Consider the following 24,678-nt stretch of genomic DNA (forward strand, 5'->3'; position numbering starts at 1 on the left):
CCTACCATGTTTGACAGGAAAATGACCTGCCTCTAAACACATTACCACCCTGATTTTTAAGATGGCCAAAGACATTCGCCAGCCATCCATTGCGGTGCAAGCTGTGGCACTTATGGAAAGATTCCGTTGCACACATGGCACACAGTAATGATTTACATTATAAACGACGGCCATTTTGGATCAGCACATCCGAAGGTAATGGATATGTTTGTAGCGCTGCACATAATTAAATGATGAGAAACTGGCAGATGAGAGCGATGGTATAATTCTTCAGCGATGACATGTAACTAGGATCATTACGTGCTGGATTTAGTGCCTTCCTGTTGCTTTCTCCGCCACGCTTATCGGAGAGAGCCGAGCGAGTTAGCGCTTCCATCGCATGCATTAACACGCGTCTGACAGAGGTCCTCTAATGAAGAGGTTTTGAAGAGACTCTCACCCCCGAATACGCACACCCCACCACACACACATAACCTGTTTCATTGTCAGCCCCCCCCCCCCCCCCCCCCCCCCCCTACCCGCCCCCCACCTTCCATCATTTGGGAGACATCAGAAAGAAAAAAAAAATCACAAATCTTCTAAGCGTCTCCAGCCCCTCTCCACGGGATAAATCCTTTCACGGTTTAATCTGCCTCTTCCGAGCGTGCCGGTCGCCAACTCTTCTCCTCCTCTCCTCTCCTCTCCCCTCCTCTTCTCTCCTCTCCTCTCCTCTCCTAGCACTGCGTGTCGAGCCTCACCTCCCTCACTCCTTTACGCTCTCTGTCTCTCAGCACTCATCTTTTGGGGGCCCCGGCCTTGTCCGTTTGAGAAGCACTGTGTATGCCAGGCCAGAGCTGGTCTCCAGTATGTACTGACACGCAGGAGTTTCAGGCCCTGGCTAAGCTGCCATTTTATGTGACAGACTCAAGTGTTTTTTTTTCTTTTCTTGTCTTTTTTTTCTCTTCCTTACCCTCTTTCGTTTCCGACCCCAGGATGTGTCTGTCTAGTGTGGGGCCGCGTCTGGCATGAATTTAGATATTTGATCGGCGAGGCAGGTAGGGAAGGGAAGACAACGTGAGCTGCAAATCATATTTCCGGGAAAACAGCAGCCTCAATAGCTCATCCTGCTGGAGATCAGATGAGGTTTCTTGGCCTTAAACGATAAAATCCTGTTGAATAAAGGCAACGTTACACTGGATAACAGCTCGGTCTTCTGAAAATAATAAAAAATGAGTGTTAAGCATTGTCCACATGTTAAAAATGCAGGCTTCAAAAATAGTATTAGTACTCCATGCCAGTCGTAGAAAAAAATAATCATTTATTTTCAGCGTTTCCTTTGTGCAGTACCGATTCTGATAACTGCTCGACAGACCAGCTCAACGGTCAGTATCGACCCCGACGCGCAGGTTATTATACGGTTGCCAAAACAATAAAAGACATTCCTCCAAAATATAGTTTTGAATGATTTTTGTAGAAGTTTTGTGGCTTCCGCTGAGAAAGAAATAGTTCATCATAGCAAACATTAAACTCTTTGTAAGATATTCCTAGTGGCAAAAATCTATCACTGTCTTTCCCCACCAGCCTTGCTCCTTGAACATACACACGCACACATGACAGACAGAAACACACACGCACACACAAACATACTCAGATGCATGCAGAGACACATGCAATTTGATGCCTCCAACTTCATTTAATAGGCTTGACCGCCGCGGCTGATATTGATGCATTCACCTTTGCAGATGAGAGGGAGCCGGGGGACTGGAGGCCTACATAAGGGGGATGCTATCTCTTCTGAGCATACCTGTGTTTATGTGCCTCTCTGCTTAGCCTACTTCCTGCTCAAAGCTGCCACCGCAATCAATCAGAGAAGACACCATAATGGCCTGAAGGGGGAGTGGGAAAGAGGGAGAGAGATAGAGAGAGAGAGAGAGGGAAAGAGAGAGAGGGGGAGAGAGAGAGAGGGAGAAAGACAGAGAGGGAGAAAGGGAGGGTGGGAAGGAGAGAGAGAGGCAGTGGGGTGAAAATCATTACTCTTGCTTCCGATGGCTTCTATACATGATGTACATGCTGGTGAAAGATATTGTATTGAACGCTATTATGGCTAATTCAGATATTGATTGGTCAATAATGTCCCATATGGGGCTTGGTCATTTATTATTGTTGTATCTATGGTGATGGTTTAGCTTTTTGTAAGATTACATTATGCAGACAAATGATTTATCAGACATCTAGTAAGCCGTACATTTACATTTTGAATGCTAGTATGAAGAACACATTATGTCTTCGGATTACTGTCCATTTTTTCTGTTTGAGACTTCCTGGCTTGGCTGCCTTTTTTCTGCTTCTGTGTGTGGTCTCATTCCTCAGCAACCTGCTATAAAACATTATGTGACACCCTGAATTATCCATCTTTCTGAGGGATGGCAAAAAAAGCAATAATTCATCTTAAAAACCCAATTTTGCAGAATAAACACCGTCAGTACACAAAGGAAGACAGCGACCATGAAATAAAATGATTCTGAGCTGTAATTAAACCTAAAGCTCTACACTCTGTGGCACTAAAAAAGGGGGTGGCTGTTGCAGGCATGTCTTCCGAGGGAGCACTTTTAATCATGTATGATGGCTACATCAACGCAGAGTGCTATTATCAGCCCAGCGAAAAGAGAGAGAAGAACATAGAGGCGCTGTGTTTGTGCCTTGTGTTTGGGCTATTTGAAGAATATATTTAGACAGGAAGACAAAAAAAAACTGATTTTATGAAGAATTGATGTCTGCGTATTGAGGGGCGTCTCTGAATTTCAGCCTTTATCGCACACGACAGGTAGTGACAGCAACAGACATTTTGATCATTACACTCAGACAGTCTTTAATGTGTCCTGCTGCCACTTCCGTTTCCTTCTAAATGGGGACTTCTGTCCGATCTTCAGGCCCCGCACTCTTGCTCTGGGCTTATTATCCCCTCAGATGGAGCATGACTGAGAACATGTCCCTGCCTGTCCAGTTGTTTAGTGGGGCCGCACAGAGAGAGGCTCATGGCGGCCTGTTAGCGGCACATTTGGCCTGCCGTGTGGAGGATGGCCAAGGGAAAGCTCCGTGAGAGCACTGCGCTGACCAGCGGGAGCTCCCGCAATGCCGCGTTGCTAATAGCAACCTCATCTGGCTAGCTGGCTGAGAGCAGCTGGCAAAGTCCCACCCACGAGAGGCACTCAGTGCTTTTGATTGACAAGTTCTTTGCCGGTTTTTGCGTGTGTGAAGCCAATTTGATGGCGTGTTGATGAAGGTGAGCGATAAAGAAACAGTAGTGTGCTTTATTTCTACATCGCTCTTTTGACATATCTATGACATGGTCAGCTGAACTGCACTTAGTTTATTCATGAGATGTCACTTCATTTTTGTTTTCCTGTCACACAAGTGCGTTTGTCATACTTGAGTTAGGACAGGAAAAAGTGATCATACTAATAAATACACTGTCAATACAACTGTCCACAGAAATCCTATAGTTTATAGAACTATAGAAGTATAGAACAAGCCTCTTATGAAAAACACGATTGCCATCTCCAACCATACACCCATAATTGTGAGGCTGACAAGATGATGTGTAGTGGTGGATTGTTTGGCATGGTTTTGTGAGTACATGTCCTTTCCATCATGGACAATCCTCTTACACAGTTCCTCAGGGCAGTCAGGTGGACAGATGTGTGGACATGCTCGATGATCAGTGTGCAGCTTATTGGTTGGAGAGAAGAGCTTGGTAACCGCTGTGCTCAGCCTAGCACATCAGTCCTTTGTCGTGTCGGTATGGAAAATTGAATAGAGGTGGCTGGCTGATGCAGACACTATCAGAAGACTTTACGCCTTAGTAGCCCTAGCTGTTCTTCAAACTCTCTTGGGGGATCTGGGGAGAAAGGCATTGGCGTGCTTGAGATTACTGGGTTTGGGAGAGCGGCCCCTAAAAAGAAACCAAACCAAAGGTGACAAAGGTAATACAGAGCATGAAACTCCTTGAGCTAATTGAAGGAAGCTAAAGTGAAAGTAAACAGTGGGGTTGGTTGTTTGTTCCAAAAAAGTCTTCAAATACAGAAAAAAAAGTTCGTTATCTTTGATTGGCCTGCCATTCTTGGCTTAATTGTACCACAGGGACTCTGCAGAACTCTCTTGTCTCCATCTTCAATAGAGTCATCATCCAGGAAGCACACAACTGTACCACACATCATTAATTGCCACAAAGAGCACGTCTGTTTTGTCTTCATTTGGACTGTTTTCCAAGTGTTTGACCCCAAGACAGTGAACCACTTAAAAATGATTGTCTGCGAGATGGAAAAATAAATCACTTACAACAAGCCTCATTGAGCAAACCCTTGCGGAGCTGAACTGTCAAATGAAGGGCCTCGTCTGATAGTTGCTGATTTTGACAAATTTCTGCAACATCAAGCAGGTCAAAAGTATGTGGCTGCATTATTGATAATGTCTTCGCAGTGAGATGTGATAGGAACACACTGTTCACAGCACCCATCTTATTCTTATATATACTTTTTTTTCCTCGATCAGTGTTATTGGCACTAAACAGAATTGGAGTTGCACCTAGTTTATTAATGGCATCGGTTACACCAGTTGGATCTGACACAAAAAAAACATTTCCCATGTGTGATCCGGGGCTGTGACTTTGACTGGGAAACTAAACAAACCAACACCTCTGTCTGCCTCGGCAGCGCAAGACCAGATTGTTATTAAAAAGCAATCATATTCATGCCCGGAATATTCCATACGGTTTGAAGCGCAGCATTACAATGCATTAGTCCCATTTAGATGGGAAAGACAATTTCTTCACGCAGACCTCTGTTATGACTGGTCCGCACTAAAGTTATGCATTCAAATGTGATTTCTTTGACCTTTTTCATAACTTGCAAATAAGTAAGGACCTGTCTCTAGTTAGCACCATTTCCACGCAGACCCAAGACCCTAATAGAGTGAGAGTAAAAATAGACAAATTTCCTTCCGCTATTATTTCAGAGATGTGTGATAGTTTTTTTTCCATGTGGGAAGTAATAATGTACCTGCCACCTGTGTGAACAGTATAATAATGTCGTATCCGAACAGTTCATTTTTAATGATGCAGCACCTTCCTGCAAGAAAGAAAAGCTGTGGGGTAGAGAGGCCAAATAAAAATGGAGAGAATAATTTTAGCTCCTCATCTTTAGTTCCCCAACCGCTTTGCAGCCTCTGAGGAAACAAAGCAAGTGGCACAAAAACAAATAAACGAGCCCATTCACCGAACGTCTCAAAACCCCAGGATCCATACTGGCTCTCTAGAGCTCCTCCAACCGCCCCTGATCCTCTCCCCACCCATCACACTCCCACTCCTACTCCTGATCATAAGGCCCAGTCAGCCTCTCATCTGCGGCTGTATTTTGGGTTATCATAAAACTCAGGAAAGCTATGCTAGGTTTTTTTTTCCCACCCCATCACACAAAAGCAGCTTATGAATAGCTTTGAAACGCTTGTGTCATCCACCCCCAAGGTGTACACCTTACAACAGCCGAATACATAAAAAAAAAGAGAGAAAGAAAGAAAGAAAGATAGGAAAAAAAATTCTATACTCAGGCTGCGATTTGATGCTTTGGAGACTACACAGAAAGCGGTAAAGCGTTAGCCCGAGGTGGAGACTTGTAAGCTACTTTATTCTTCTGCAAGGAAAGCTGCTGAGAATCGGCTGTGTCTATCAGATCGTTTCCTCGTCTCTGCTTGTTGCATATGCATACGCACAGACTCAAAGCAACATAAAGGCCAGTCGGGTTTGTTCATGTTATATCAGCATATCCTGTCTTGTGTGTATATGTGTTTAATGGTCATTAGCGTCCGCTACATTAGCCGAATGAACCGTCTCCCCTTTCTCCGCACAGTTACTCTTCTCATTTTTTTTCCTCTTAACTTCTATTCTGCAGTCTTCAAACACTCTCCCTTCTCTCTCTCCCTCTCTCTTTTTCCACGCACACACACACACACACACACACACACATGTATACGTGCACCTTCACAGGATTCCTCTGTGAGCCACACAGGCTTCCTGGGAGGAGGGCAGCGCTCATTATGCTAAAGCCTCACTAATGAAAGAGGAACAGGCGTTAGCGCACAAGCTAATGAGACTACAGGATCTGATCTGCTCCTGCCACGGGCATCTCTCAGGCCCAGTGTAGGAGTAGGCGTGTGGGTGCATGATTTAATTTGTGCTTGGCTCGCACACATACACCAGTGCATTGACAGATGAATGTTCACACACACAGATATACATGGAGGCATATTAAGAAAATACAGAGCAGGAGACACATACCTACGCAAATGCAGCAAATCACCAAATACACACTCAAACACACACACAGACACTTCTATAAGGAAGGTTCATTCACTTTGAGCGCCCACAGTACTGATTTTGCACCACCGCTCACTGTCTTTAAGGTTAATGGCTACGGAGTTGGCTTTCATCTGAGACTCCTGCACTGTTCTGGGCAACTGACCACATCTCTCTCTCTCGCTCTTTCGCTCGCTCTCCGTCTTTCTTGGACGCATTCACTCCGCCTTCACACCTCACTGGATGGGTTTTCATCTGGATCCGAGGCCAAAGACTTGGAGACAGCCGGTCCTGGAGCCCTCACCTCTCATCTCCCAGTTCTGGGCTAATTAAGAGAGAGGTGGGCTTCACACGGAGGGAAGCCAGAGCAGGATGCTCCGGTGAGCAGGAGACAGGGACTATTGCAGCGCCACGGCGCTGATGCTAACTTTGCCTGAGGGCTAATCTTGAGCCCTGACGCATTGAAAAAAGATGAGTGATGATTGCTTCAAACATACAACACAATAAAAGGGAAGCTGTCAGCTCTAGATGCTTTAGCTTGAGGTGATTTGATGTGGTTTCTATTCAGGGTTTTATTTTAAAGATTTCCTACCTAACTTTTTGGATTGTCAACCAGGACTGTGTGAATCCGATGTGAATAGATGAGTTGTGGGTGATGTTGATCCAAAGGCTAATCTGTCAGTATGTTTGTTCGTTTGTTTGTGTGTGTGCGTGTATTTGTGTGTGTGTGTGTGTGTGTGTGTGTGAGAGAGAGAGTGTGTGAGTGTGTGTGCAGCTGTGTTTTGGAGAGGTAAATGTCCTCCAAAGCCAGGGGTTCCCTCCAGAATACAACTCCTCTGGCGGTGAATGTGTCGATCCTCAACTCCATAGATGACAGGCAGAGAGGCTGCTAACATCGACCGGCGGATTCTCGGCACGACGTGCAATAACAAACTCAGCACTATTCAAGGCTTACCTTCAGCGCCAGTGCATTCTCTCATTCTCAGTCTGCCCCTGTTTGTCACTCCTCTCCGCCTCTCTCTACCTCTCTGCCGGCACCCCCTCCTTATCTTCTCTCTCACCTGTATTGTTCTCTCCCACTGAGTGTTACAAACTACGATCAAACTGTCCAAGTGTTGATCGGAATATGTAATGAATGAAGCCAGTTCAGATTGTCATGCACAGCCCAAAGAGCAAAACTATTATTATATACATTACTGACTTCATTATAACACATAGTTTATCTCCAATACATTTAACTTTAGCGTATGTTAAAGGGATATACTGAATTCATCTAATATGTCTGATTCAATCACAATCACAGTAAAGAATTTACAAAAGCAGAGAAGAGTGTGGAAATGTGCCTTAATACTAATGATGGTCTTAGTAACTGCATGTTGTAGCGGTGCATTAAATGTATGAACAAAGCAGAAGTCTTTTTCTGTGAAGCCGTGTATTGATAATCCTACATGGATCGAGATGGATGCAAGGAAAAACAGCATATTGACAGAGAGAAGAGATGCTGGTGCAGCATTCATCCGCCCTCATTATGAAGAGCACAGACAATACCTTTAGCACTGATGGAACACAATCTTGAGTGTGTATGTGTGTGGAAGTGTGTGTGTGTGCAGGTGTGACATTCATATGATATCTCACTCAATAATTGTGCTGTATCGATTCTGCATCAGCTGCCCCATATTTCCACGGTGGCTTTTTCCGTTGTTGAGCACACACATCTGTCGCCAGCACATTTAGTAGTAAAGCAGAAACACGACCCGAGGTACAGACCACAGCCTTGCAGGCAAGCACACTGCCACATATCCATGGATACACAAACATACACACCCCCACACACACCTCATGCGCTACTCAAAGGCAGCAAAAAGACACACACATTTCATCTGCAGATATGGCCACTGATACCCACACACCCTAGCTCTGTATCAAAATATGTATTTTTTTCTGAAATGCATTATGTATACCCTCTCTCTCTCTCTCTCTCTCTCTCTCTCTCTATCTCTATCATGACACACAGACACACACAGACAGACACACACACACACACACAAACACACACACACGAGAAAAGAACTTGAGCTGTTGGCTGGGGAACAGTCCATGAAGCTGGGTAATGTGCTATCTCTCTTGTCAGCCTAATATGATATGACAGGCCACTATCATATCTCCGGATGAAAGCAGACTTTAGAAGCTCTGATTTGATCTATATTCACACAAACACTCCAAGAGAAGAAGATTTCACCACATGCTAGAGACAACAAGCACAGGCTGGAGAAGCGCTTGCTCAGGTCTGGAGGGCTGAGTTATGGATGGCTCTGGGTTTCATTTGGGGAAGCAACAGGCAGAGCTCCAGGAGACCTTCTAAAATGGTCTATCTTAAATGTGAGTTTTCCTTAGTTTTTCTGTACAGTACACCAGTGAAAATGTATGTACGGTGTTATGTATGCCTACACATAGACACAGAAACTCTCTCTCTCTCTCTCTCTCTCGCACACACACACCCACACACACACACACACACACACACTTACTTGCTCATTCAGACAGTCACACTTTGAACTGAAAAATGGCGAACGCGTTGTGTACCCCTTCTTGTTCAGCAGCTAGTCAAATCTTACATTTTAAATGGCAATCATGGCTACACCTCGAGAAGGCTTGAGAGAGCAGTTCAATCATGCCCGCTGAATCGTATCAGAAATTGCTCTTGAAATTGTCCTTATCCATCATGGCGCACATAATGGGTCTTTATTCCGCATCTCATCGCGTGGACCAATTACCCGCCTCGAAGTCGGGCCAGTGCCGCTTCCCCACTGGCCGCGCCGCTGGGATCGAAGCATGTTTATATCCCGCCACACACAGAGAGAGTCATTATGGCGCGGAGAACACAGGCGAGGAGAGCGGAGCGGAGCGGTGCGGTGCGGAGTGGTGTGGAGCAAAGCGGGGAGAGAGAGCCGCAGAGACCGTGGGCCAGGGCATCAGGAGGAGAAGTCACAGGCGAGACAGAGGAGTATGGCTCAGACCGTGTGTGTGGGTGTGAGGGCATGTGTGAGTGTGTGTGCGTGTGCATGTGTGAGTGTGTGTGTGTGTGTGAATTGGCTGGCATTTTTGATTGTTGTTGCATCTCATATGGCTGTGCCAAATTATATCAGTGTGTGTATGTGTGTGTGTGTGTGTGTGTGTGTGTGTGTGTGTGTATGTGCATGTGAGTGTGTGCAGGTGTGAGTGTGTGTGTGTGTGTGTGTGTGTGAATTAGCTTGATTGTTGTTGCAGAGATATATGGCTGAGATATGTTTGGCAGGACCAAACAAGGTGTATGCAGTTATGTGTATCTGAGTGTGTGGGAGAGAGAGGGGAACAAATAGAGAAGGATGTGAGAGTACATGTGTAAGCATGCAAGCGTATGAGCAAGAGTAGGTAGTCCCAGTGAATCGTCGGGTTCTACAGCCTGGCACTTAGCTCTTAGCTCTTAAGTGCTCCCTGATACAGTGTCAGAGCCAACAGATATGTTCCTGTCAGGTGATGGGAGTAGAATGCGGCCCGGGCCGGAGGGGAAGAGGGAGTTCACTTTTTTTCTTCCAGAGACAATATTCCCTTACAGCACAGAAAAGCTTCATTAACTGGATTCAGCTGGGGTGCAGAAGCTTGTTTCGAAAGAACAAAATGTGTGTGTGTGTGTTGGGGGGGGGGGGGGGGGCAGAGAGAATAGCTTGAGTACTGGAGATTTACCCCGGATGAAAAAAACAAAGAATTAAAGAGAGAGAAAGAGATGGGAGATGAGACTTATAGGCTCTGTGTGGATGTGAAATTGAAAGCAATTGTGTGCTGTGCTGTGTACACATTTACATGTTTGCGTATTGAACATGGGTGTATGCATGTGTGCAAATCAGTGTGTGTGGGCAAGCCTGTACAGTGTACGTGTTCACTGCCTAAACTCTCTGCATGTGCCTGAATAGAGAGGCTCTTTAAAATATTCAATAAAAAAATCTTTTCCCGTCCACCCCCTCACCATGTACCCACCTTGGCACACGCCTGCCTGGTCCGCAGATCAGAGCGGCATGGCAGGCCGAGGGTTGGCACGGAAACCAAGTGGCATGGGGAGATAAGACGAGCGCTGGGACATTAGCGATGCAGGCACTAGCAGGCAGCCGAGGCGAGGGGGAGGAGAGGGGGCTGAAAGAGAGAGTGAGGGATAGATAGAGGCCGAGAGAGAAAGAGGGAGAGTGAGGGATAGATAGAGGCCGAGAGAGAAAGAGGGAGAGTGAGGGATAGATAGAGGCCGAGAGAGAAAGAGGGAGCAACAGCAAGGGGAAGCCTTTGATAATGCCGCTGATGCTAGCCTAGCCATGGTGGCCACTCGAGGAAGTCGACCAAACGGCATGCTGGCGCACTGGCCAAGGGCATTGGTCTGATGCGTCTGCTGACACTGTGGATTTAGTCACCTTGACAGATGATGGCTGCGAGGTGGAAAGCTGCCTGGGGGGTGGTGGTGGTGGTGGTGGTGGTGGGGGGGGGGGCTGTCGGAAGTTGGGGGCTGCAAATGTGCATGTTTTTCATCCTGGTATGTATATGAGTGTTGGACTGACAGGCGTGCAGACGTGTGAGTTTGTGAAAGTCTTCTGTGCTGTGCCATGTCAAGTTAGCGTATGTGTGTGTGTGTGTGTGTGCGTGTGAGTGTGTGCTGTGAGCGATAGAGTTGTGTAGCTGTTCTAGAGAGAGTGTGGGATGCATGTGGAAAAGAATATGTGTTCATCACTGTGTTTTTTGCAAGAGAGTGTGTGTCTGTGTGTGTGTGTGTGTGTGTGTGATTCTTTTTGACTCCCAAGCACCTTCTATGTTGTATATGTCATGCTATGAATGAACTTGGCGTATGGTATGTCACCAACATATGGATTTAAGGAATGTGTGTGAGCAGCACAGGATAGACTTGCCGTTCTAGGAGACACCAACAGTATTCATATTAATAATCTACTCTTTCGTGTTCACACTATCCTCTTCCATGACTTCTTCTCTTCTGCCCCTTGTCACTACTCCAACTCCCCATCTCCCCTTCTTCTCTCTCTAGTCCTCTTTGCCTCTCTTACAGACTTCTTCCCTCCCTCTCTCCCTCTCTCTCTTGGTTTTCCTCTGTCTCTCTCTTCCTGTCTGTCTTTTTCTCTCTCTTGTGTCTCTCTCTCTTTCTCCTACTCTCTGCTCTGTCTCTTCTCAGATCGTGCGCTCGCTCCTCTACCTGACATGGACACAAGTCCAGAGGGATTGCTGGCCTGCTTGGGTTTCCTACGCTCCTCTTATCTGACAGCTGCAGCGGCCTGTCCTCCCCGCATCCAGTGCTCGGTGTCCCAGAGTCGCCCCCGCTGCTCTCTCCCTCTCCCTCTCCCTCTCCCTCTCCCCACCTCCACCTACCCTCTCTCTCTCTCTCTCTCTCTCTCTCTCTCTTCCCTCCCTCTCAACTCTGGGCTCCAGACTGAGGCCACTGGGAAGGGATGGGTCACCCCCCCCACCCCCACCCCCACCCCCCACCCGCACCCCCATCATCTCTGATGCGAGGCCTGTGCATGTACATGTGCATCGTCAGGCCAAGTGTGCTTAACCCCTAGGAGGCAGTGTAGACCACAGAATGCGGATGAGTCGCCGAGGTTTGGGGATGGACAAGAACGGGGAAATAATACGGATCAGGATTTCAGATCAGGGAAACAGGCTTGTTTATTATATTTCATTTATTTTCCCCAGAATTCCCCCAACAAAGGTTGTCGTTGAGTTGGGTTGATGATTTATTTTCCAGGCATCTGTTGACAATAGACCTTGATGATGTCTAGCACAATGTCTGGAGTCTAGCACCACTGGTGTAACTATTGATGCTGCGACCAGCGCAGTGCACCGGGGCCCAGGGGCCCTCAGGGGCCGATGTAGGTAGGCCATTTTTTTCTGCTTTTTCCTGCTACTATTTCAGGTAGGCCCTCTTGCGCAACAACATGCAGTCTTTAAAGTAATCATTCAATGATATCACTAAAATGACTTGCCGTTGTGTTAGCTATATATACAACCTCCCCACCTTGTGTATAACATAGTTTTGACTCATAGCTTATTTTTAGTTGTTCTTCTTGAAATGTTCCAAAATTGCACGTTTTCTAAAATGTATTTTAGAAATTTCTTCCCACCACCTATTTAATTTAGTTGCTTTCATGAAACATTGTTTACCCTGGGGCCACGACAAGTATGGTACATTACTGTCAAGCACACACATGTTTGCGGAAAAGAAATTGTTGTTTTTCTGTTCATTGTGAGCGATGAAGAGTGCCTTGTGAATCTCTCTGGATTTATATAATTTAGACCAAACAATGCTATGTACAACCTTCTGCAAACTAAGAATGGGGGCGCATTGTTGTCTCATAAAATTGAAAAAAATGTTTTCTCTTTCATTTCCCTGATACAAAACGAACCCCCCCCCCCCCCCCCCCCCCATCTCCGTGCAACTGTAAATCCCTCTGTGTCAATGTTGAGGCATTTGCTTAGATTACTGTGATTGCACAATCTTTGCTTCCATTCCCCAAAATCCTGCCCTAAATGGAGAGCATCTCTCCTAAAAGACCAGGGCGATTACCGTACATCAGCAAGCTAATTGTTCCATTCATAACTGAGTTTAAAATGCGAACGTGTCTTTCTCAAAAAGACAGGAGCCTGATGATAGTTCAGATCTCGATGAAAGCTTGTCTCAGTCTCGTCGATACATGCTAAGGCGGTGGCAGAACACCATGAGCCTGCTGGGTACAAATGCTTAAAAGAGTTCTCAGACAGTCGTCGCAACAGCGTGCTTAACGACTTCTTTTAGAATGGAGAAATGTGCCATTTATAATGCACAATGTCATATCCATAATGCAACACAGCAGTTGGGGCGATGAATTATGTGGGGCAAAAGGGTAAAACATTGTGGGTTTGTTTGAAAACTCCCCAGTGCATGAGTTCCTCCTCTTTCCAAAACAAAAATTGCCATCTTCAAAAGAAAAGAAATGTCACGTCACCCATAAAGGTGTCATTATCGTCGTTGGAATCACATTATCCTGTGACAGGCGAGCTGCTTGTCCCTGTATTATGTGGATATAAACACTGTGTAATTCTAGGACCGCTTTTTTTTTCGGGCACTTAAAGTGGACACCCTACTGGTTGTGCTTTCAGGATGACCGCATTCAGCTCAGGTGTTGCATGGAGTATGACATTAACTCACTTGGAGATAACAAAATGACTACGTGCTCGGCCAGAAGACGGCCAGATGAAGGGCAAAAAAGACGAAAAAAAAAAAAACAGAGCAATGCTTGTGATTTATAACGCCGATTCGACGGCCATTTGATTGTATAATGCATAACAAATGGAAATGATGTTGCAGCCAAAGCAACACAATTACAAGCTAATGTCGTCCACTGGCCATCACTCATCTCACGGCCAGATCATCATACGGCCAAATTAAATATTGCAATAGCTTTGCTTTTAAAATTCATAGCCTCCAGATTCATTTAAATGCCCCTGGCCTCAAAATCATATTTGAGCTGATTGTTACAGTCCTAATGGGCGAATGTGAATTAGTGGGGGCCAGAGTGAGGGATCCTGCAGAACAAAAACATTCATTTTCTTTCCGCTGTGCTCCATAAAGTGAGGCCTGAGATTCTCTGAGGCATTCTGGACGAGGGGGTGCACTGAAATCTCTCAACTGGTGCCAAATGTTAAATAGTGGTGGCGGTGGTGATGTGTTTGTGTGTGGTTGTGTGTGTGTGTGTGTGTGTGTGTGTGTCTGTGTGTGTGTGTGTGTGTGTGTGTGTGTGTGTAGGTGTGTGTGTGTGTGTGTGTGTGTGTGTGTGTGTGTGTGTGTGTGTGTGTGTGTGTGTGTGGTGAATGTATGGTACATTTCAGCGTGCCAAATAATGTCCCTAGTTAACATCTGGGTTTTGAACAGTTAGAGTTGCCACATGTAGACAGCAGTGCAGACCTTGTTGTTTGTGCAAAAAAAGGTTTACTGACGTTTACTGGTGTAAAAAAGGTGTAATTCATGGGATTTTAAAACGTATGATGAATAGGAATGGAATATTACATCTCCACAAACAAATATAACTTGCTTCATATATTCCTCATCAACTGAACATGGAGCAATATTTTGCTATAAACAGTGCATATTTATTCATACAATTTCCATGATTCATTCCGATGTGCTACTTGGAATCACTATGGTTTACATGATTATCCCAAAATCAGCATGGAGAGCAATTCACATTTTCCCAAAGCAGACTTAATCACCCCAAATCTAAAATGCCACTGTTTTCACAGTACACAAGTCCTGCAAGAGTAAGTCTCACCCTTTGACACAAAGCCCCAGAGGAATACTGTAAGTAAATCTGTCGTGACGGAATGAATAGAGCATATCATTAATCCAAACAGTGATGTATATTCTCTATATAAAATTCATCGTGGAATGGTGTGTAGGTGTGTAGCATTTTGGTAGAAAGATACGGTCGTGGGGGCTATGGGGCATGAGGGGCAGAAACACGCCGAACATTCACCCAAAAAATAGAGTTTTTATCTGGAGTGCCTTTCACTCACTGAAAACTTAACTTAATCTCCCTATGAGTAGCTAACATGATTCGCAATCTCAGCCTGCCTCAAAGCTCTACAAACCGGAAGCCTGATCTAGCCTGTGATATCATGATACCCCATGTTTCATGTACAAAGCTTCCACTGTTCCCCCAGTCGTCCTAACCAAGAATTTGGGTCAACAGAAGCCCTTTTTTTTGTGGACGTGGCCACTGAATAATGTAATGTTAATTGAGAGCCCTTTCTAAGGACATAATCACAGCAGATTCTCTTGAGAACTGCTTTAATCCCATTTGTCTCTCACATGTGAGACATTACCAGAGGTGCGGCAGGACTGCAGTCAATTATGTTTCACAGAATGACTTGACATCGTCTAACTGAGGTTAAGGGAATGTTGGTGTTGACATTTTGCCCCCCGCCTATGATAATATTGTGCATACTTCAAGTTGGGTTAATTTGCCAGAGGCATAGTGTACAGAAGCACAATTGACCCGACAACAAGACAGCGCTTTATTCATTTACCCCGTTGAAGGGCATGATTCAAACGAGGCAGACACGAGACGAGAAAAAAACAACACCACGCAGACATGAAAAAAAAGCTAATGGAGACGGGGAAGGGAGCTATTGACATTTGGCCCTGTTCCCTAAAGCCCACCACACTGAAATGATCTCTCTTCAATGAACTAGCACAACAATGCCCCCCCCCCCCCCCTCCACCCTCATTGTGCAGCTTAACTAAGATGGCCGGGAAAAACAGTGTTTAAAACATTATCGATTCCTCCGCCTGTGTTGGACCCGGGGGCCCTTCCTCTGATGACGGAGGGGTATTGATCCGCCGCATCCTCCGGTGAAGGCCGGAGAGGGCGCGCTGCTCTCCTCTCCTCCCACTCCACAGACACACGTCTGCTGGCCAAGACAGCTCCCAGCCGGGGTGGAATGAGCAGCACGGAGGAGGACCGGTGCTGCTGACTCTGATGAGTCCTTTGGGTATATCTATTTACTGTTGTTGTTGTTGTTGTTGTTGTTGTTTTCAAGTAGAGGCTGACCGGCTTCACGGGCAGAAATGTGTTTGTTTAATGGTGTCCAGCCACAGGTTTGTTGCAATAGGATTCATTTCTTCATTGCCAGGATAGGAGTGTGAGGGGAAGAGTTTTCCATGTGCTTTGATAAGTGTCCTCTCCTTAGTTATTCAATTCCAAGGTCAAACAAACTAATTTGGATACGAACGAAAAAAAGTGTGAGTTATGGCTGCATTTAAGTGGAGGGATGTTATCTGTTACACAATATCCTTTTTGTACATGTGTCTCTCTATATCCAATTCCACAAAGAAAGGTCAGGATGAAGTCACATCCCTTGGCATTTTGGAGTCATCATGACTTCCCTCATAATCTTTTGTAGACATCATTACTTACATAAACCTTTGTGTGCTGCAAGACTATGGCCTAAGGCCAGTATGAAACCAAGACTGAATTTTGAGCACATACAGGTGTGCGGCAAATACTGGATTGTTGTTTTTTTAAGTCAGGATAACATTCACAGTCCATTATCCTGCGATGCCCTTCAGATGTAAGATAAGACCGGGTTCAGGTCCCGAGCAAACCAAAGAAATATCAGTATGAATTAGTCAAAACCATCCACTTTAAGTACAAAAGCCTGGGGCACTTTTGGGATCGATCCCACGGAGATAAGGGCATGTGTGCCTGCAGGCTATAGCTTGCGTGCAGTCTGGAATGGGGCTGCTGCTTGTGCTAGCCATACCCTCTCCGTAGCCATACCAGACGGCACCTACTGCCATCCACGTCAGCCTGGCTCGGGCCACCTACCAACACCTCACCTCACCTCACCTCCACCAGATCACTTGCTTCATTTCCCCCCCCTTCTGATCTCAACCAGGTCATGGCCATTGCAGGCGCGACCGCAGAAGAAAAAGCTTAACAAATACAAACCAAAAGAAAAAAAAAGAGACAAAGGAAAAAGAAGTGAAAAGTTTAATCTGCCCGCTGGTGAGAAGAGACATCCATTGAGAGAGGAGGAGATTGCCCCAAGGAGAGAGAAAAATTCCATTCTCTCCTTCCTCTGCCGAGTTGTAGCCTGCAGCTGTTTGCCCCCTCTGGGGAGAAAAGCTGAGCCTTTGGGGACTTCCTGCTGCTATCTGTCGCAGCCCTGGGCCTGCGGTACCTCTGACCAGATTGGAGCATCGGGCTTCATCCTCACTGCAGTGACTCCCCCTAATTACGTGGGTACCACTCGGTAGGAGCCGCACGCTCCCCGCCACCAGCCCTCTCAGGGTGGCCAGCTCTAATTGGTCTTCATTACTGCAGCTACAGTCTCTGCAGTCCGAGGAAACCTGACCAAGCCTCGCTTGTTTATGCGAATAAACACTTTGACGATGAGGTTCATAATAATGCGAGGTCTTTATGGGTTTTGAGCATATTCACAGATCCCTTTCATGGGGACAGCGGTGCCTTTTTTTCTCCTTTATAGCCATTTTGTTGTGCTTCTCTGTGTGTGTTTATTTTTCTGTGTGTGGTTTTTTGCTTCTCCTATTTCCCTGCCTAGGCTGAATGTATTCGTCCGCTAAGCAGGGAGCCACTGCTTCTAGGGGCGTAAAAAAACTTCAAAACATATATTTTAAATTATTTATTTATTTATTATAATAGTAACACTTGGAATATCACCATGATTAAAAACCATGGCACATCGCTCTTATTTGTGTACAAGTCTTTGTACTCCATTTTGCACCTCTTCTGATGGGTAGGTGGAAACTCCAGTACATCTTCCCTCCACACTTCTGCCTTGTCAGCGGCAGCTACCTGGAGATTGTGCGGAGGAGTTTTCTCTCTCTCTTTCTCTCTCTCTGTCTCTTCGCTCTGTCTCTCCGCTCCTTTTTGAGGAAGTGACTGATGGCAGGGGGGCCCACGAGGGGTAATTCAGTCATTTGCCCCAGCTGTCTCCCTGTGAGGTGCTGATAGGGCTGTGCTCCGAGTGAGAAGCTTTCATTAACACTCGCGCTTGATGAGAGCAGGTGCTCGTTCGCACCCACGGACTCCCAGTTCAATTTAGGAGGGCAAGGGCCACGGTCTCTCTTTCTTTCTCTTTATCTCTTTTTCACTCTCTCTCTCTCAGTCTATCTCTCTCGCTCTCTCTCCCTCTCAGACTGGGGTCCCCAAAGCTTATCAAGCAAAAGTCCCAGCAAATCTAAAATGGAGCATTCTGTTTCTCCACAGAAACAGAAAATGGCAGATGCAAGGAGGAGCTGTTGCCTGTTTTCCTCAGCTGTTGCCTGTTTCCCTCCAAGGAGGAGCTGTTGCCTGTTTTCCTCAGCAGCTCATAAACGTGATGCTACCTTCATAAGGCCCTCAAGACATCTGTTTTTTCCTCGCATGTGTGTCTTTTGGATCTTGACCGCTGCAGATTCCTGGAGGCTATGTATCCTGTGTCATGTTACAATATATGTATTCTGTTTGAATTATTAAGGCATAATAGGTAGCTGCTTGCCCAGCGTTTACTGCCCATCAGGGAAATAAATGTCAAATCAGAAATGGTCTCATAGGAGTGATAATCCAATACATGAGCTAATATTGCCTCAAGTCTCTTTGCATTGCTGTACGTTCCATATTTCCATACTCCAAGCCTTCTTGAGGCAGTTTTGTCCTGTGGAGATCCTCTCCCGTTATGCTGTGCTTTCCAGCCCAGGATAAGTGGAAGTTGCCTACAGCTGGTGAATTTAAATGTAACAGTGACAATAATTATGTCATGCTTAGGAAAGCAAAACATTTTGCTTGTCTGCAACAGGAAGACAATATTTCAAAATGATGTTGACTGATGCATAATGATAAGAGTGCTAGTCTCAGAAATAATCAGAAGCCAGACCTAAACTTTAAGGTTCACATACATACTGTACATAGGTACACAGTATGTAGCCACATACCTTGGTCTGAGGACATTTTCCCTACAGAAAATTTCTCAACACATTTTTCAGCTGCAGTTGATTCAGTCTTTTCCATTTTGGGCTGGTAGACCCGTGCTGATGCATGTTATATGCCATTAGTTTGTTTTCATTAATTTATGTATCGTAATCCGATATGCAAATAACTACCGGATTCTGACATTCACGTCCTACAGATGCTATCTCTATTCCAAAAAAATGTATTGTTAATGAGACACATGAGATATTTTAGCAGAGGTCCTCTCATTTCCAGGCTTCAAATGTACTTCAATTTACTTTTAATTATTAAGAGGCTATTTGGCATAATTACATCTGGAGCAGACGAGCCGAGACATCAGGCGATAATTCGGATATTACCTCCGCCTCCGCCCGCGAGACGGAGCAGGACGTCTGCTCGGGTGACTGACGGCTGGAAGGATGCCACAGAGGAATCTGTGATTGGGGGTGACCTTTCGCTAAGAGGGGCAGGATCGCAGATGTCGGTGAAAGGTAACAGTAATGTGGTGTCAGCCACTTTTAATACATCAATTCAAATTATGTAAGTGGTGGGGGAAATAAAAAAAGGAGACCTCCGCTTACGACATCCAGGACACGAGCACAGATCATCACCGGACAAAGTGTTTTAGCTTGCCATGATGGATGAGGCCACTCACCTCTCTCCCTACGGGGAAGACGTGGTAACACTTTCCTCTCCTGCTCCATTACACAATAATCAACACATTATTAGGAGCTATTCAAGATATATTCAATAAACCTTTACCAAAATAATCAGCTAACTTTAACTCAGCAACCTTTCACCTTTCACCTTTCACCTAACCTTGTCCATAGCCTGACTCTGAGCCTAACCTTAACTCCCATATCTGTAGGGGGGCTGTTTGCATTCCTCATTGCCACCAGAGCATCAACAGATGGTTTCTAGAGTGCTTATGATGGCTCATTCAGGCAAAGTTAGACCTGAGTAGTTATTCAACCCAGCGAGAGCAGTGACGAGGGACTGCCAAACTGGGAGTAAGAGATAAGGAAACTGCCTCAAGTTTCTGTTGGTTTTCATCATCATCTCTCTATTAAGTGCATGACTGTTTTTTTAATTGCAATAGGCAAGACCACCTTCCCACTGGAATATGGCTCTTTCTTGTCACACACACACACAAACACACACACACACGGCGCAGTACACTCACAGCCAAAACAAACCCAAAGTCATGCTTCCATGGCGGCCTCCTTGTTTTGACTCTTTTCAGTTTCTTGGCAGACAAACAGATCCTACACTAATGGATAATTCTAAATTGGCATCGCCAGTTTGCCGTTTTGGCACACACACACACACACACACACACACACACACACACCATTCAGAGATGTCCTTGGACTATAGCTTTTCTAATTACATTTAACACTTGGCCTCACGGCGCGTTTCCTTTGTGAGGAAACACAAATAGACGTAATAGTTTATCTGAATGCCATCTGTTACACACAGCTTGCGCGAGTCACTGGGAGACATCAGGGAGCAATTTCAACACTCAATTTAAACGAAAGGCATCGCCACGGAACAGCACAGGGATTGAGCCGTCACTGAGACTGGAGGCAGGGAGGAGTGAAGGGGGGAGTGCTGATTGCATTTCATTTACCTGTTTTTCGAGGCGATCTTCCTACTTTTTTGCACCACGATTGGGGAGGAAGCTGACAGGAACAGGAGAGAGGAGAGAGAGGAGTGAATACGGCATCCCAGTAAATCAGCCTCCTTCATTAACAGAACCTCCCCCCGGAAAAGTCAGGCGCGCTCGGTGTATTCACGGCAGCCCTGAAACGCGGCTAACTAGAGCGTGTTGCGTGCGGGGAGATGAGCGCGTGTTGTCGGTGCGGCGTCGAGGGATTGTGCCGTGTTTGTGTATGTGTGGTGAGTCCTCTGGGATCAGTGTGGGAACAGTGTGTGTGTTTGTGTGTGTATGTGTGTGTGTGTGTGTGTGTGTGTGTGTGCGTGCGCGTGTGTGCAGTCGGTGACCCCTGACTTTTCTGCCAGGGACTAATGAGTGTTCAGAGCTCAGCACTCTGGTCCCAGGAGACCTCTGGGCCCCGATCTTTGCCATTGCTTGTTTGTTAGTTAGCTTCCCTAACGACTGTAGTGCAATACATAAATAAATATACAAACAAGTAAATAAATACATAAAGGATAGATATTTATATAAATGCACACATATTCGTGTCTCATGCTAACTTTTCCTGTGACACACAGCTATGTTGCACAAAATGTGGACTGACAATTTAAATGCAATCATATTTTTGCCAGCATTTCATTTTTTTTTTTCATTTATTTAAGTATGTATTTATTTATTTATTTTATACTTCATTGAGCTGTCCTAACACCGACCCATCCCCATCTAAAATATTACCCCAAACACACACACACAGAGTTAGTGTGAGACGTATTCTGACATTTCTTTTAAAATCCAATCTGGCCCTGGAGCCAGGGGATATCAGGTGCTGATTGAGTTTTGTGTCACTTCATTAATGAAGAGCTGGGCTCTACGGTGGCCCAATGGGTGACACGCGTCAGCAGATGTCAGAGGCTGATTTGCAGGCTATTCCATCAATTTCACTTGGCACCTGTAAGGAAATGCTATGTATAAATAATATATTCTGGGCAGAGACTGGCTCCATTTAGACAGACCTGAACCTGCCTGCTTATTTTGAAATAAATAAAATAAACAAGTGAAATATGAAATACCAACACCCTATGCAGGATAGGATGCTAGATAGACCACACGTTATTTTTCACATTAAATTATCTTCATGCAAATGAAGATTTATTGTTTTTACATGATATGCCAGGCTGTTTGTCTACATAACTTGACAAATAATATATAATAATGTCAAATCAGGTTGAGGTATGAATCAAATTAATTTATCCATACCCATAAGTGATAATAATTGTATGATTCTGTCTTTCACTTTTCCCTCACAGGATTTTTGTGACTTTTTACTTTTGTGTTCTACATTGGCTCTTCGACATCTTATTTACCTACCACTTTCTATTCCCACATATTTATATCCGTATATACACCCAACCATTATATGCGGTCCCCAAGGTCACCACAGCTATCTGCAGCTTTCAAAGGCAGTGAGCTCCATCCCTGACCTCCAGCTAAATCTTGCACCTGGGAGAAGGGCTTAATGGGAGATGTGAGAGGGGTCATCTCCGGTCCCTATTGGCCACCGCCGCTGCCGCCAACCCTGCCACTGTCTGAGAGGTTTCTGCCAGGAGCACATCTGTTAAATGACGTCAGGAGACCCTGGCCTGACACCTACGTGTGAAAGAACTCATCCAGCCACGCCGAGGTGCCGGGGCGACAGCAGAAGGGCTCTGTGTGGCAAGGCAGGCTGTTCTGTACTGAGAAGGAAAAAAGCCTCTTCACAAACACACATACACTCACACACACATACACACACACAAACACATATACACACACGCACACATACACACACCTCTGCGGGAGGTTAAGATAACTTTAAGCGATAGAGCTGGCTTTGGCCCAGGAGATATCTCTCTCTCTCTCTCTCTCTCTCACTTCGCTAAATGACACACACACATATACACACACACACACACACACATACACACGCCTGCCCAGAATCCCCCAGGGAGAAAATACCACATCCTGACACTTACGGTGACAACACTGGGAGAGGTCTGATCCTTATGACCTGCTTAGCCGTATGAAGCAGAAAAATATTGGCATTTTAATAGAAACGCCTTTTGACATCCCTTTCTGCTCCACTCTGTTTTTTTTTTCTTCCTCCATTCCTTCACCTTTTTTTAAACCTGGCCGTGACCTTTTCCCTGGCATGGGCTCTCTGCGTTTGCCTCATTGTAAGATAATCTGAGAAATTTCAGGCTCGCCGAGGAAACAAGATGCTGTAGGGCAAAAGAGAAAGAAAAAAAGAAGAAGAAGAAAAAAAAAAGGAATCAGGGATCAGGAGAGAGCACAGTGGACCCTGTTGGTATTTTACCCGAGCAGTGTTTAGTGTCCCCTCACTCCTTCAGTTTTAATGTGGCTCCTGGTTGTTTGAGGAACCCACCTGGCTACAGTCGTTAGCTGATGGCTTGGCCTTTCAAACGCTAATAACAGCCAACCGTTTGGGTGGGGCTGGGGGCTGGGGCCTGAAGCCTGCCCCTCTTCCGCTCGCCCGCACCCTTTGCCCTCTCCCTACCCCCATTAGTAGTTTAGGGAAGTAGGTATTAAGGTAAGTATTTAATATATACTATAGAACTTATTCTATTCTTGATACTTCATCATTTTGAATCACTACACTTGTCTGAAGGCCTAGCTCTCTCCTTGGAACTGCATACTTTATGTGCTGAAGTACTCCAACGGCAGCTTTTCTCTTTGTTCAGCATCTGCGATCAGAAATGTTAACGCTTAAGAGTCTTTGGCTGAGCAGTTGAGAGGGAAAATGAAGGGTCGGTCAGCACACTGACATTCTAAGTGGGCATTCTAAAAGGGTGTTCAGAAGGTGTCACAACTCCTGTCTGCACCTCTGTGCTCTGACTCTTACCGAGTTTGTGCGTGACGTGATGTGATGTAGGCTAGTGCAAAGTGTACAGAAGCATGTGAGTTAATATGCGATTTGTGGTTCCAATGGTGATTGGTCAGTTGTCCTCTTCGCAATTAAAAAGCATTGCGGTGAACCAATTATTATCCATTATAATTAATACACCTTTGTGTTTTGTACAATCAACATTATATTTTAGATATTAATGATTGCAATGATGTGGTGGCCTCAATGTACAGCGTCCTTCGTGAGCTGGGGCATGGTAAACCTGTGTTTTCTGCAACCGTTTCATCATTGCTTCATGTGAATGCCAAAGCACTGTTGATGCAAACTGTCATCAAACAGTAGTGTATATAATAGACAGGTCTTTAAGAAAATGTGTTTTCCCAGTATTTGTTTGTGGTGCTAAGCCAAAGTTTCATATAGTTCCAACATTGGATACCCTAAGGTAAGAAGGTATCACACATACAGATCTTCAGAACAAAGTTGACCAATCTCAATTTCACCAATTTATTCTGGTCATGTCAAACAAACATACTAACGTTTAGGTATAGCGGCCTTTATCAACACATGAAAAAATATATAGGTCATGTCATTTATGGTAGGTGATTGGCATTCTTGAGATCCCATACACATCTTTTCAACATGATAATGTCTAAAAAGAGTTGAAATGTCAAATGTCTTACAATATAATAGTTCTAACTGAAGTTACAGATTCTGTGTTATACATAATTTTGTTTTCATCCTTTAAAACTTCAGAAGAAGCATTTGAAACTGAAATCATCATTTAGTCCCGCAGGCGCCAAATTGTTCAAATTGTTGAAATCCAGTACACATCTATCCGAGAGAGTAGTTTTGGTAGATTGCCTGGCTGGAAGAGTCACATGTTCAAGTCCAACAAAATACAGAGTGGCTAGAGAAACATGACTGGCTTCAGTTCAGGCTGTTTTATGTTTTAAAATTCATTGTTTGAGCGCTCTCTATGTTTTTCCAACATATGCTTGTCCGAAGGGGCATGTGAGAATAGAGAGTAATGATGTTGTATTGTAATTCATGAATTGTTTGATAGGAAACTTCTCATCAGTGTGTGGATGAATGAAAAACGTGACATTCCCAGTATTGTTACAATGACTGCATTTTCCACAATCTGAAGGTTCATTTGAAGTGAAGCCAAGTTTGGTGGGTTAGTATCCACCAATAGTAAAGTATGCACTAGGTTGTCTCTTATTGTTGGTGCCTGTTAGGAGAGTGGAGACCTTCTGCACATGAATGGGCCAGT

The sequence above is a fragment of the Clupea harengus genome, chromosome 17, assembly GCF_900700415.2.
Source record: "Clupea harengus chromosome 17, Ch_v2.0.2, whole genome shotgun sequence".
NCBI classification, from domain to species: Eukaryota; Metazoa; Chordata; class Actinopteri; order Clupeiformes; family Clupeidae; genus Clupea; species Clupea harengus.